The sequence below is a fragment of the Otolemur garnettii genome, unplaced genomic scaffold (genome assembly GCF_000181295.1).
Source record: "Otolemur garnettii isolate 467f Iridium unplaced genomic scaffold, OtoGar3 scaffold00082, whole genome shotgun sequence".
NCBI classification, from domain to species: domain Eukaryota; kingdom Metazoa; phylum Chordata; class Mammalia; order Primates; family Galagidae; genus Otolemur; species Otolemur garnettii.
Window position 1 is genome coordinate 4987710 of NW_003852477.1, and position 15904 is coordinate 5003613.

At 39.7% G+C, this 15904-nt stretch overlaps 1 pseudogene across 1 annotated transcript; it reads right to left on the bottom strand.

The window, feature by feature from the left end:
* Positions 1-8102: 8102 nt before the first annotated feature.
* Positions 8103-9035, bottom strand: LOC100945914 (annotated as a pseudogene). The gene has a single exon (XR_001161488.2). The product of XR_001161488.2 is annotated as a nucleophosmin pseudogene (transcript).
* Between the last annotated feature and the right edge of the window lie 6869 nt (positions 9036-15904).

Sequence of the window (15904 nt, forward strand, 5' to 3'; positions counted from 1 at the left end):
TCTCCTGAAATTAAAATAAAAAGCAAAAGCGGATTAAGGCAAAGAGAATTATACTACAGACTGTTTGCACTTTCTCTCAATCACACCTAAGTCTGGCTTCCAAGATAAAGGTAAATTTCTCATAATCCTCATGAGTTATGTGGTGGGCTCAACCAATGGTTCAAAGCACACATGTGAGCCAAGCTTTAGAGAGAACACCATCCTTATGTGCAAGCAGCTCAGAAGATAGCAGAAGAGACGTTCAGGTAAATGAAGGGTAACAGTGTAAAACATGCTCTCACACAAGAGAAATAAGAAAGTGTTTACAAAGAATGTGACATCTGAAAAGGACTTAGAAGAATGAATACAAGTTCATCAGCTAGAACTGTGGTCCCCAACCCCTGGGCCATGGACTACCATCAGTCCACAGGCTGTTAGGAACCAGGCCACACAGCAGAAGGCAAGCAGCAGGGTGAGCCAGTGAAGCTTCATCTGTATTAACAGCTGCTCCCCAGTGCTCATATCACCACCTGAGCTCCACTTCTGGTCACATCAGCATCAGCATTAGTCTCAGAGGAGCATAAACGCTACTGTAGAATGTGCATGCAAGGGATCTAAGCTGCATGCTCCTTATGAGAATTAATGCCTGATGATAGAGACGGAGCTATGGCACAGATACTAGCGCTAGGGAGCAGCTGCAAATACACACTATCATCAGATTTGACTTGCCTCGAGACCATTACAAATTGCTTGCAGACTCATATCAAAACTGTATCAGTGAGTAGCAAGTGACAAGCTGCATCTGCATTAAAGTGAGTTGTATAATTATTTCATTATTAATTACACTGTAATAGTAATAAAGCACTTGAGTCATCCCCAAACCATCCCCCCACCCCTGGTCTGTGGAAAAATTGTCTTCCACAAAACTGGTCCTTGCTGCCAAAATGGTTGGGGACCCCTAAGATAGACAATGAATGGTATTCTAAGTAGAGGAAATGTATTTCCCTACAAAATGACAAGGAAAGGTAGACAACAGGCTCAGAGAAATACAAGTGGTTAGGTATGGTTGGAACATTAACTCAAGGGGAAGAAGAAGGAGGGTGGAAATGAGCTGGTATCTAAGACTCCCTATTACAGAGGAAATCAGTTTTGTTTAATATACAATAGGAATCACCAATTCACCATGAGCAGGGAATCAACGTAGTCAGTATGGACCTATAATATGGAACTATTACAGATCAAAAGGGTCGGCCTTGCATATGGGAGACCAGTTAGGAAGCCATGAGAGAAGTCAAGAAAGAGCTGATCTATAAATGTCTTAACACAATAACTAAGAAAATGCCATGAAGGCTATGTTGACCAGTTTGATGAAAGCATTTTGAATTGTATGTAAAACCAGCACATTGTACCCCATGATTGCATTTATGTATACAGCTATGATTTAATTAAAAAAAAGAAAAGAAAGAGCTGATACTGCTGAACAGTGGCAATGAAGAGGAAAGGATAGAACACAGAACCTGACACCTGAACTGAATGCAAAGACTTAAAAAAATAGAAAAGTGTTAATGGATAATGAGAGGGTCAGACTGTAATTATATGGAACTCTCTATGGCACCCATCCTAGCTGGCCAGAACCACTGCTAGACACATCCCCCAAAATTACATGTTCTAAAAGTGACACAATAACTAAGAACGCAAGCCAAGACTTCCACTTTCAGGACAGCAGATTAAGGGGTTCAGGCAATTCTTCTGCTAAAGATGCACACAGAGAGGTTGAACAAGCCTAATCCAAAACTCCCAAATCTAAAATCTGAAATGTTCCAAAATCTGAAACTTTTTTAGTGCTGACAGGACACCATAAGCAGAAAAGTTCACACCAAGTACTTAACACAAACTTTGCTTCATTCACAAAAATTATTAAAAATATTGTATAAAATTTCCCTCAACCTATGTGCATTATATATATGGCATACAATGAATTTCACGTTTAGACTTGGATATCATTCCCAAGATACGTCATTATATACATGCAAATATTACAAAATCCGAAAAAACAATATCCCAAACGTTTCTGATCCTAAGCATTTTGGATAAAGAATACTCAACCTGTATTTAAGAAAATCTTTTTGTGAATATTAAGCAAGGCAGAGAGAAATAACAGGGCCCATATCTAGAGGAAACAGAGAGACATGAGAAAGCTCAGCATTTGCAACTCGTTCCCCTACGGCCTCTGCCAACTTAGGAAGAGGTAGCGGAGAGCATTAGTAGCTAAGGAGGGATTCTTTTTCGTGAGAGGGTAAAGGACAAAAAGGGTAATTAGTACCGAGCCCACCAAGGAACAAGGTTGGATAAAATCCCCACTTTGAACTGGGACCTAAAAGGGATACATCCTAAAGTTAAGAGTGAATCAGAATTAGATCACCCTTAGTAGGCACTAAATAATAGGTCAATATCGTCTCAATCAGCAGACAATAATATGCATGAAAATGGGGGGAGCAATAGAAACAAACACTCCAAATAATGGAGTTAGTTCAAAAGACTTTAAAAGGTCACCCAAAGATCACCATAAACAGGAAAAATTTCCCACAGCATTCTAGCCTGGGGCAACAGAGTAAGACGCTGTCATAAAAAATAAAATAAAATATAGGAAAAGTTAATAAAATCACATTATATTTTATATTATATATTTTTATATTTATACATAAAAATGTAGAGGAATATTTTGGAAATATTTTATAATGAATATTTTGTAAGGAAAGATATATTTAGCTACAATTTCCCATTTTCCATATATATATATATATATATATATATGCATGGTAACTTTTAGGACTTTTAGGACTTCCTATAATTGTCATATGTTCAAAGACTTAAAAGGCAAGATTAAGAATTTTGGCAAAGAACTAGAAGCTATTATATAATTGAAATTCTAGAATTTAAAAATGTGAGAGTCACATGGTGGCTCATGCCTATAATCCCAGAGCTTTGGAAGGCCGAAGAAGGATTACTTCAAGTCAGGAATTTTAGACCAGCCTGGGCAACATAGAGAGACCCTGTCTCTACAAAAAATAAAAAAAATTAGCCGGGTAAGAGGGTGCATGTGTGTGGTCCTAGCTACTTAGGCAGCTGAGGCAGGAGGAAGGCTTGAGTTCAGGAGATTGAGGTTACAGTGAGCTGTGACTGTGCTACTGTACTTCAGCCTCGGAGACAAAGTAAGACATTGCCTCCAAAAAAAGGAAAGAAAGAAGTCAAAATTAAGAACCCAAAGGAGGCGTCACAGAAAATTAGACAAAGCTAAGAAGAAAAACTAAAGAATTATTACATAAAATAGGCACAAAAAAAAATATCTAGAATGAAATCCTAAGAATAACACAGGAAGAAAATACGGAAAAGAATTTAAGACACAAAGAAAAGCTGTGAGTCCCAGAAGTACAGGAGGAAGATATTAGGGCAAAAGAAACACCTGCAGAGACACTAACCAAAACTGACAACTATATCAAGACAGACTTGATAACCACAGTATATACTAATCAGGATAAAAGAAAAAGAAAAACGCAGAGTAACCAAGAGAGAACAAGAGAAAAACCAAGAGAGAGAGAATCTTAGACACAGTCATAAAGACAAAGACAAAAACCTGTGCAGAGCAGTAATTAGCTGACAGCTGACTTCACAGTAATATATGGAAACCATCACGTCTTCAGAGTGCCAGAGAGTATCACGGCCAATCCAAGATTACACTAAGTGAAAAGATGCTTCACGAATAAAAGAGAAATAAAACCAGTTTCAAACAAACACAAATTGAGAGGATTCATCACTAAAGAAAAAGCTGATAACAGGTGTCCTTAAAGGAGAAGAAAATCATTGCAGATGATCTGGCAATAATCTTCTTTTCCAGGAACAGAGTATATGCAATGCAGACACTCCCCTAGCCCCTTTTAAGCTTAATTCTCCTTACTGAATGCCCACCACCTATGATACACCATACTAGGTACTTACATACATGAGTCTATGTAATCTTCCTCACAGCCCTACCATTTACACTTAAAAAACCAAGAGGAAAATCAAAGGAAGTTACTTTGCTAAGCTCACAGTAAGCAAGAAAATTAATTTCCCATGATACAGAGCTTAAGACCAGAGAGAATAAAGTCATTAGAAAGATTTAAATTCTACCTGTTTTTTCCTAATAAATGAAATCTTAATTTTCAACTGTCAGAGTTCAAGATAAAATGACAAAGTGAAACCGTATTACAGAATCTTCTGGCCTAAACAAAAATGAACCAAAAACTCTCAGCAGCCAGAAATTAAATCTCAAGCCAAAATCATAACCTACTGAATACCAACAATAAACTGATAAGAAAGGATCTTTCTTCATAATCTGGAGAATTTCAACCACCTACAATAATGCAACAGGAATAGTTCTGAAAATGGGTTGTTAGGCAATTTCGTTTAACAACAAGCAACAGGAATAGTTTAACAATGAGCAACAGGAATTGTTCTGAACAATGGGTTGTTAGGCAATTTCGTTTAACAACAAGCAACAGGAATAGTTCTGACAAATGGGTTGTTAGGCCATTTCGTTGCTGTGTGAACATCACAGAGTGCACTTACGCAAACCTGGATAGCACAGGCCACTACACATCTAGGCCACATGGCATAGCCTCTTCCTCCTAGGCTGCAAACCTGTATAGCATGGTTACTGTCTGAACACTGTGGGCAACTGTAACACAATGGTGAGTATCTGTGTCTTCTAAACATAGGAAAGGTCCAGTGGAAATATGGTATAAAAGATAGAATAACAGTACACCTGTATAGGGGATTTCCCAGGAATGTGAATGGCTAAGGCATTACATTACTGCAGACTTTAAACCTACTGTGTACTTAGGCCGCACTAAATCTGTATAAAATTCTTTCTTCATTAATAAATCAACTCTTTAGCACACTAACTTTTTTACTTTATGAAGTTCTTAAGTTTTTGATTTCTTTGGTAATAATACTTAGCTTAAAACACAAATACATTTGTACAGCTATACAAAAATATTTTCCTTATATTTTTATTCTAGAAACTTTTTTCTAGTTTTAACTTTTTTTTCACTTTTTAAACACTTATACTAAAAATGAAGACACAAACACATACACTAGCCTAGGCCTACACACAGGGTCGGAGTCAGTATCATAGCCTTCCACCTTGTCCTAACCAAAAGGTCTTCAGGGGCAATAACACACGAGGAGCTATTATCTTCTATGATAACAATGCCTTCTTCTGTAATACCTCCTGAAGGATCTTCCCAGGGCTGTTCTGCAGTTAGCTTTTTTTTAGAAGATTACACTCTAAAATAATCATAAAAAGTATATTAAATACATAAGCAAATAACATATTTATTATCGAGTATTATGTACTGTACATAACTCTATGTGCTGTACTTTTACACAACTGGCAGCACAATAGGTTTGTTTACACCGGAATCACAAAAAACAGGTAGGCAACGTGTGGCACTATGACTTTATGAGCCCTGTGACGTCACTCGGTGATAGCAATTTTTCAGCTCCATCATAATCTCACGGGACTACCATCACACATGCAGTCTATTATTGACTGAAACATTATCCATTACAGAATTGTGTGTGCATGTGTCTGTGGATAATCTTTATAACACTTGTCGGGCACTCACTGAATAACAGCCAGACATTTTAGTACAATACTGAATTAGAGGCTTCGATAAACGCTACAAACATGCCAATTTTATTTTATGAATACTAAATATTAGCAATCCTTAATAATTATTTATTGAGCAATTAATAGGTAGTCCTTGACAATCTTCAAGGTCTTGCCTGGGGTTTAACACTTATACTAAAATTCTAAAATTCTATACTAAAATTGGGTACAGTTCCCTACCCAATCCTTTCTCCTTGGTTCCTTAGACAGAGACTCTAGCTGTCCTCTGAAACTCATTCTCCATTTCTTTGCCTAAGCACAGGCAAAGAACACATTCCCAGCCGCTAGAGTTAGATGGACTTGGGACTAAATTCTAGCCAATAGTAAGTAAACAGAAGTAGTTCTATTTAGTTCTGGTTCTGCTACAAGATCAAGAGGTTTAAGAAAGTGGTTACACAGAGGAATGTTTTCTTTCCCCTTCCATGGGCCTGTGATGATGGGGAGACACAAGACAGAAAAGTCTGGCTCCCTAAACCGCAGGGGAGTTGAGCCGCTCACCAATCCAGAATAGCTATCTTGAGCGGTTATGTGAGAAATTTATTACACTTGAGCTCATTATGAACAGGGGGATCTAAACAATACAGCAATTTAGCTTTCTCTGATTAATATAATCTCTTTGACTTGTATTAGTGGTTTGGGCTTTGATATAATTATGCCTTTTATTATTATGTTATTAAGTACAAAATGTCCAATTTCCTTAAGTACTAAGTTTGACCGTTGATATCTCTGACATTTTCACTTTGACACTTCTTTGTGGGTGGGGTGTTTTGTTTTGTTTTTGGTGAAGAGCCATCCTCATTCTTTCAAAGGCACATTTTTGCTTGTGATTATCTTTCATTTTTTTAGAGCAATTTTTGTGAAACCACAAGTAAGTGAAAAATGTGTATTATTTTTGAATATGAATTCCATCCTGGAGCAAATACAGTCAGTGCAGACAACTCAGAATATCAACAAAGTATTTGGGAGGATGTAGCTAATGAATGCAAAGTACCTTGATGGTTTGAGAAGTTTTGTTCTGATGATTTTATTCTTAAAAATGAACTATGTGCAGCTCGGCGCCTGTGGCTCAAGTGGCTAAGGCGTCAGCCACATATACCTAAGATGGCAGGTTTGAATCCAGCCTGGGCCCGCCAAAAACAACAATGATGCTGGCAACCAAAAAGATAGCTGGGCGTTGTGGCAGGCGCCTGTGGTCCCAGCTACTTGGGAGGCGGAGGCAGGACACTCACTTGAGCCCAGGTGTTGGAAGTTGCTGTGAGCTATGATGCCATAGCACTCTACCCAGGGGGACAGCTTGAGGCTCTGTCTCAAAAAAAAAAAAATGAACTATGTGGACTGCCCGGGACCAAGGCGGATAATGATGAGCTGAGAGCTGTGGTGGAAGCAAAGCCATCTCAACTTACACATAAATTAACAGCAAGGTTTGACGTTACTACTTCAACAATATTGGACCATTTAAAACAAATCATCAAGGTGAAGAAGCTGGGTAGATGGGTTCCACATGAATTAAATGAGCATCAGAAGGGAAATTGTCTCAAAGCTTGCCTTTGTTTGCTTTCGTGACATAAGGGTGAACCATTTCTACACCATACTGATGAAAAATGGATTCTTTTTGACAATCACAAGCATTGAACACAGAGTTGGATGAAGATGAAGTACCAAAATATAGTCCAAAACTGAATATTCATCAAAAAAAAGCTAATGCTGTCTATTTAGTAGTCCAGCACTGGTATTATCCACTACAACTTCATGAAACCTGGTCAGTCGATTACAACAGACATCTACTGCAACCAATTAGATAGACAATATGATGAGAATGCTTGCAATTAAGCAGCCAAGACTGGTCAATAAAGACAAGCCAATCTCTTGCAAGATAACACTGTCACACAAACAATGCCGCCCAAATTATAGAAGCTGGACTTGAAAACTCTCCATCATCTACTACATTCGCTAGACCTTGTACTATCTGACTACTACTTCTCCAGACTTTGGTTCATTTCTTGCAAGGAAAATATTCTTTCTTTTGTGTATTAACTGTTTTACCACATTATTTGCTATTTGTATGCTATACTAGATCCTGTCTTTTCGTTTTCTTTTTTATTTTTTTAGATCCTGTCTTGATCCAATTTCCTTCATTGTCTTTCTTTTTTTTTTTTAATACTGAGTTTATTTCACATGTATATTTTTGTCTCCCCACCATTTCCATGTCTGACCACCACTACTACTATGCCCTATCATAACATTCCATACATACTTAAAACTAAGTGAAGGGTGGAGTTCCATCTTTAAAAACTAAACAGGCATTTTGGACAACACATTCTTGGCAATGGAACCCGGACAACATTTATCAAACACGGTAGGGAAAGTTCTCACTCTGCATTATAAAAAGGACAGCCAGATATCAACAGAAATGAAATAAGATGGAAAATTTTAACAAACTGTTCAAACTATTTCCTTAAAGAGACTTCCTCCACTGCCAGAGATCTTGAATAGCCTCCTGGTCAGTCATCCAGAAGCAATTCTTCACGTAATTGATGAACTTGGCTTCCACTCTGGGAAGAGACCCACCTTTTTCTATACTTGCTTGCATTTTTGCCTTAATGTCTTCTACCGAACTAGGTCCTTTTGGTGTTTTAGGAGTTTTTTCCTGTTTTTTGAAGGATTCTTGACCTTTTGATCTTGGTGTTGATGGTTTTGAATCCTTTCCATTCTGGTTTGATTTCTGTGCATTTTTGGCTGGAGTATCTCGCACAGATTTCTTCACTGGAGCTTTTTCTTCAGTTTCCTCATCATCAAAATCATCATAATCTTCTTCTTCATCATCATCATCTTCATCATCGTCGTTCTCATCTTCATCTGTAGCAAGTTTTACTTTTTTCTGTGGAATTTTGCTACCACTTCCAGGGGCAGATCGCTTTCCAGACATACTTAGGAGTTTCACATCCTCCTCCTCTTCATCTTCTGACTCTGCATCTTCTTCCACAGCTACTAAGTGCTGCCCACTAACATGCACAGGCCCTGAACCACACTTCAACTGTAAGGCCACAGGTGGTGTTATTTCAAATCCCCCAAGAGAAACCGTTGGCTGTACGGACATTTTCAAAGTTGCCAATGTTACTTTAATTGGACTCCCTTCATAATTCATTGCCTCTGCTTCAACAATGTGCAACTCATCCTTTGCACCAGCCCCTAAACTGACCGTTCTTAAAGATAACTGGTGCTCATTTTCATCATTATCCACCTTAAAGTGATAATCTTTGTCGGCCTTAGTTCACAACTGAAAAGATAGTTCTGAGGCCTCAAGGGGCTCATGTCCATGTCCATCGAATCTTCCATGAGGTGGTGGCAGACACTTAGGTGGGCGAGAAGGCGGACAGAGATAAACGACTACTGCTCCAAGGAACAGCTGCACAGGACAGAATCACACCAGGGACATCGTCTTTCTCTTAACCGCAATCTGTGTCGCTAGCTGTGTCTTCTAAGTTGAGTTCCAACACTGTTAGAAACCATCTCACTTAACTTCAGTCTCAGCATAACCAAATCAAAGCATAAACTCCTCCCCAGCCTCAGCTTCCTTCCCAGTTTTCCTACCTTTCTCAGGGATATCATCTTTAGTTCTCCTACCAAGCTTAAAAAATAGTGGAGTCAACCTGGAGATCCACAAATACAGTCAGTCACCAGGGCCTAAAGTCCTCCCTCTAAAATGTTTTTCATGTGAATCTTTCTAACCCAGTGAGCGATTGAACTTGAAACTTACTTATTCTAGCTTTGCACTTCATATAAGTTTCAATGACTCCAAAGGACAAGAGCAAATCAATTCATGGGAACAATCACAAGTAAGTAGCCAACATTGTATAACTACTAACTACATAACATCTTTCTTTTCTTGGGTCAAAGCCACAATCTTGGAGCAATCTGATCAAACAGATTCAGGATGTCTGGCTTGGATCAATCATTTTTTTCCCCTCTAACAGAGCTTAAGTTATATGGGGAGTACACAAGTCTTATTAATCAATGTAAGATTCAAAGTATACTCCAGATGTATCTGAAATATTATTTAAAGATACTAGCCAAATCACCAGTCAACATACTTATTTGATGAAGGAAATCAGACCCAAACAGGATCTAGTATTCATCCACAAATACCACATAATGTGGTCAAACAGTTAGTGCACAAACGTTTTACATCTGACAAGAGGAGAAGAGTGTTTTACACAGAAGAACAACATGTAAAATCAATGAAGGAAGAATAAAGATAGACTAGGAAAAGAACATTAAGAAGACAAGGCTGACCAGAACAAAGGGGTATGTTTTTTTATAATCTACAGCCATTGAAAGATAACAAATGCTAGAGTTTGACCCACCGGTCAGTAGGGAGTGCCTGTAGGTTTCTAAGCAGAGTATTTTGTGGCAGAGCAATACAAATCTCATTAAGTAAATCTAGGGAACAAGAACATGGGTATTCTTAATGATATTCTTTTAACTCACCTAACCTAGAATTCTTCATAATAAAAAGTTGGGGGAAGTACTGACCTACCACTAGAACAGAGCAGTGGTTCTCAACCTTCCTAATGCTGCCACCCTTTAATATAGTCCCTCATGTTGTGGTGACCCCCAACCATAAAATTATTTTCACTGCTACTTCCTAACTGCAATTTTGCTACTGTTATGAATCGTAATGTAACTATTTGATAGGCAGGATGTATTTAGGTGACCCCTGTAAAAGGGTCATTCGACTCCCAAAGGGGTGGTGACCCACAGGTTGAGAACCACTGATATAGAGGCTTAGCTTCACCTTCAAATACAATCTATATTTACCATGTGTTTACTATAAGCCAGAATAAGCATAATAGTCTACAGGTACAAAAGCATATAATGTCTACATCTTGCTTTTGAGGAACACCTAGTCTAATCATAGAAGCAGGTGTACATCAAATTATTCTAATACATGGGTTAAGTATAGTAGCAGGAAACCTCTAAAATAGAGGTAGTCTGGAAGGGAGGCTGAGAACCAGACAACATTCAATTTGGAATAGATACACAGATAACTCCAAGGTTTCCAACCTGGAACATGGGAAGAATAACTGTGAGTGAAGAAATAGCAAAGTTGGAAAGAATGGTTAGTTTAAGGGAACAATAAAGTATTTAGCAGAGTAGATGGGGCCATGCATCAAAGGTCAAAGTTTTTGAACGTTGACATACCGTCTAATGTGAGCAATAAAGGCCCAACTTATTCATAATTACCAGGTCATAAAACAATTATTCTGAGACTAGAGGTAGGTTTCTGTTCTGAACATATATATGAGTACTTTTAGAGCAGAAGGAGAATTAGGGGTTAGTCTCTCCCTGTATCATGTTAATCAGACCCAAAGTCATACCTGCCTGGCAGAGGCAGAACTAGAATCATGTTCTTTCAACACCATGCTGTCTGAAAAGACTTTTTATTTTCCTTTCTGTGAACTTACCAGCCAATAGAGTTAAAGACCACAGTACAGTCTGGTCATACAGTCTTGCCTTGCTATAACCATATAACTTCATGCTTCAACTCAATAAAATTTCAGGACTAATGTCAGTGTTGCTTGGATTCTGCTTTGAGCAATGTGAACGATGTGGCAAGGCTGCTAAGCCTATTCAGTGGATGCTGGTAAGCCTTGCCCCTTTAGGAAGTCAGTACAGAAGAAGCTCAAGGAGTTTTAAACACTGCTGGGTACATAGTCTCTAAAGAACAACTCCACTCCTCTTGTGCCGTGCACTGGGCCACAATGTATGTCCAGGTCAGGTTACCAAGGAAGCAGACCCTCTCTTCCACTATGTGTACTCTCTTCTTTCTGTCCCTGTAATCCCACTTGGGGGTGCCCTCTGTTCAGGAAATTTCTATACCCATATGGTAATACCACCTGAGTATGTGCTCTCCTCAGGGAACATCTCTGGTGATGCCCTCATCTTTGGGGGATTCCTGCCCATCTCTGTCTTCTGCATGTGACAGGGTATAAGTATGACAGACATCCATCTTGCAGTTCACTAGTCAGTGTAACCCAGGCTCGCTCCAGTCCCACCACTCCAGTTAGCTGGCCCAATGGAGTGAATATCAAGGGTAAGGTGTAAAGTGAGGGAACTGAGAAGCCTCGTGGCAGCCCTGGCCTAAACTGAGTTCTGAAATCTACTTTCATCATAGAGTTGTAATGGGAGCTTGCTTTACCATTACTGGGCACACTACATGAAAAAGTGGGACCAAAAACCAGATGGGGACATGAAGGCTTTAGGTTCTAGCTGGGGTCAAGTGCCAAGCAATGATTCAACATTCAGACTTCCTGGCCACTAGGTAAGAATGATTGTGCTACTGCAGCCAATTTTGCCCTTTAATCAGACTGTCAGCCAAGAAAGCAGCCAGGAGCGACTGTAAGGCACAGAGCAGCCAGGTTCCACACAGGCTCTCGGGCATGGGATCAGGAGATAGCTATCCTGAATCTTCATCTTCTTTATCATGTGTGGAATTGCACACAGGGCCAAAGACAGACCAACAAATGAATCAGATTCATGTTGCTTTACATTAGCTACTGAGTCACCGGTCCACAGAAGGTAAATCCTGACAATGGTGGTTAAGATGCAAAGAAAAGACACAGGGAGTTCAACTGTGCAGGGATCAGGTGGGGTAAGGGGAGTGGGGAGTTATTTTAACAAGGATCAGGAAAAGAATAGTGAACCATTTATTTTGGTGATTATTCTCTTCCTGAGTTTGAGAAAAGGAAAAAAAAGTCAATGAAATGATTACAAATTCAAAAGCTAAGAAGGAAATGCAGGATGTTGCCTTTAGGAATCACCTTATTCCAGACTCACAGAGAAAAGGGAAACAAAATTATTCTCAGTCAGGAAGCAAAATAGGAAACACTTCAGTAAGAGAAAATTGAAGGACTACACTGCAAAAGCAGGAAGATGAGGATTTTCTTAGCAGAAAAGATGCCATTATAATGGCAGGACACCTCCAGAGAGCCTGAGATGCAGGACACTACTTACCTATAGGCAGGCAGTTAATTCTGAGAGCAATTGTGGGGACCTCCCTCCCTGGAACCTAGGGCAGCTGCCTCGAGGAGTTCTTTGTGACGTGGACAGCCTTGACAGTGGGAAATCAATGTACATACCACCCTCACTACAGATTCTCAGTGACACAGCCAATGCAGGGAAGCTGGTGAGGCCTACTTCCTGAGGGCATGTCTCTGGGAACTCCATAGTATAAGGACTCCATAGGAAAATACAGGAGAGGCAAGACACAGGAGACAGAAGACAGCCGAGTCACAACAGCCCAGGTCCAGGCCTGATTAAACACTGCGCAGAAGGCAACCTCCTCATACAATTACCCAGCTGAGTCTTGCCAAGGATTCACCAGCAAGGCAAAAGAAGAGTATTTCCTCTTCTCACTCATGCCTTCATTATCCCTGATGCTGCCAAGAGTTTGTGGTGGAAGCTAAGGTTACTCTAGACTAAGAAGTTTCCTATTTTTCAGTTTCAAAGCCATGACAAGTTGGACACACTCATTAAAGAGTAAAGGTCATTACTCTTTCCTCTAAAATATCCAGAAAAGGAGTCAAGATCTGGCACTGTTTTTGAGAGATTCTCATTGCCAATTCATAGCCTTTTACAGCATGCATTACTCAGATCAACATTTCTATTCTGTAACCCCTTGATGATTTAGAAATTGCATATAAAAGTAATTAAAGGGTAACTTATTGATTACACAATTTAATGAAACAGTAGTCTCGATATGGCACAGGATATCAGACATAAATTCAGGGAAGATGTAGGTATGCTTCCTAACAGGCCTGCTTTACTTCACAGGCCAACGGCAGGTCATCCCTGTTTAGGAGAGGACCCAGGTCAAACAAGGCTAAGAACACATGACAATTAAATACAATCCAGAATCCTGGATTGGATCCTAGACATTAGTAGGTCATTTGGTGAAATCTGAATAAAGTCTGTAGATTACTTAATAGAACTGTATCAGTGTAAATGTCCTGGTTTCAATAACTATACCATGGTTATATAAGATGTCAACATTTGTAGAAGATAGGCAAAGGGCATAAAGGAACTCTGTGTACTATTTTTGAAAAATTTGTAAATCAAAAGTTATTTCAAAATAAAATTTTTTAAATATTTTTATCCAAAAATATTTCCTATTTTCCTCTTTCTAACACATACACACAGAAACACTAAAGACAATAGCTTCTGGTTCACATAGGACCCTTAATATGAATGGGTAACCATTAAAAACAAAGATTTTATTGCTCAGCAAAGTAAAAAACTGGAAACAATGTAGATATGCAACAAATGAGGAACAGGCTAATAAAGTATAATAAGTTATCATTTAAGCCCATGACAAATACATTTCCCTTGTGCAACACTGGATCTTTACCTCTAAGCACAGTTCAAGGCACATAGCTAAACCTCTAATATCTGATAAAAGCATTAATACATGTGATTAGTGGATTATATAATTATTAATGTTTAAAAGAAGTTTTATGATCTGGTGGGGCTCAGTGGCTCACACCTGAAATCTTAGCACTTAACCCAAGGCAAGAGAATGAACTGCTTCAACTCAGGGGTTCAAGATCAGCCTGACAAAGAGCAAGATTCCCATCTGTACAAAAAAGAAATTAGTAGTCATGATGACCTACATGAACTGTGTTCAAGTTTCTCAGAAGGCAGAGAGGCCAGGGGATCACTTGAGCCCAGAAGTTTGAGGTTGCTGTGAACTATGATGAGGTCACTAAACTCTACTTAGGGCAACAGAGCAAGATTCTGTCTCAAAAAAACAGGAACAAAGAATTTTTAGTCATCTAGGAAAATGCTAAGTGAGAAATGTTAAGTGTGTTGTATGGAAGCGAAGTACTAAGTACTATAACAATATTACCCCATTTATGTAACAAGGACATTTATAAACACAAAAAATACAAAAATTGGGAAAAAGAATTAAAATGTTAACGGGGTGGAAAATTGCACGAGAGTTTAATTTCATCCTTATTTATCTCTTTGTCTTATAAGTTTTCTACAACAAAAGTTTCACTGGGTTTTTTTAAGTGCAGACACACACTTTGATTCACCAGGCCTTTTCTACCCTCTTCCTTTATTTTAGATCTTTTAATTTCATTTTTTATCTGCAATTCTACAATTCTTTCAGCAACAGCTGGTCAGAATAGATGATCTACTTTCCATAGCTAATTTAAAGCTGTTCATCATACTCACAGAATGGGCCCTTAGAAAACATCCAGTTCTCTAGGTTAGTGTGACTTTAAATTGACAGTAGACATCTGAAAGTAGATTTAAATGTTTTAACCCCACAAGATTAAATTTAAAGTACACAGGATTTAACGGAATATGATACAACTGTGTATCTTGAGTCTGAATAAACCACAACTGTACTAAGTCTGGGACCTCCATATGCTGTCCCAGTTGTTGGAACAGAGTTTTACAGAAAACCGCACACACCAATGCTGGTGCTGTGAAAGCACAAGAAAATGAGAAGTCCCCTGTAGGAAGAAAGCCCCATTCCAACTACATTTCTCAGGTGTCCCAGGCACTCCCCCCTGACTTCCATCTATTATTTAAACTGTACAGTATACCCCAGTCAAAAACCTGGAAACCCAATCACCCCGTGTGAGAGCGCGCGCATTATCCAGTAAGCTCGCTCTGGCCACACTTGCTCCGAGATACCCCAAACCTCCCTGCCCCAAGGACTGCTCAGAGAAGCGCGAATCACTCGCCTCTGAGAGAGGTTATTTCCAAAAACCGCCTTCCACTAGGCTTCACGGATTTTTCCACCTCTACTCACTAACTTCTCCCCAAATCTCCGAAGACCCCCACCTTCGCCTATCCACAAGCCACAAATGTCGGCCTCACGGTGTTCCTTCCAGTCCTCAACCCTCCACCCCTCAGACCTAAGACCCACACCCCCTCCCCCAAACCCTGGCTCTCCCCAGCCCTGCGATGCTACTCCTCTCAACATCTCCGCTCCTCCCTCTGGCTGCCGAGCACCCTCTGCCCCCACAACCTCAGCGCCCATCCCGGTCCCACTTCCCGATCGCCGGGATTGCCAACACCCAGAGGCGCCCCGGGAATGACGGGCGGCTGCTGGGAGGAGTCTCCGGAGGCGACCTGGCGCCGGCAACCGCCGGGGCTCGGAGCCGCACAGCGAGGGGTCCGAGGCCCCCTCCACTCACC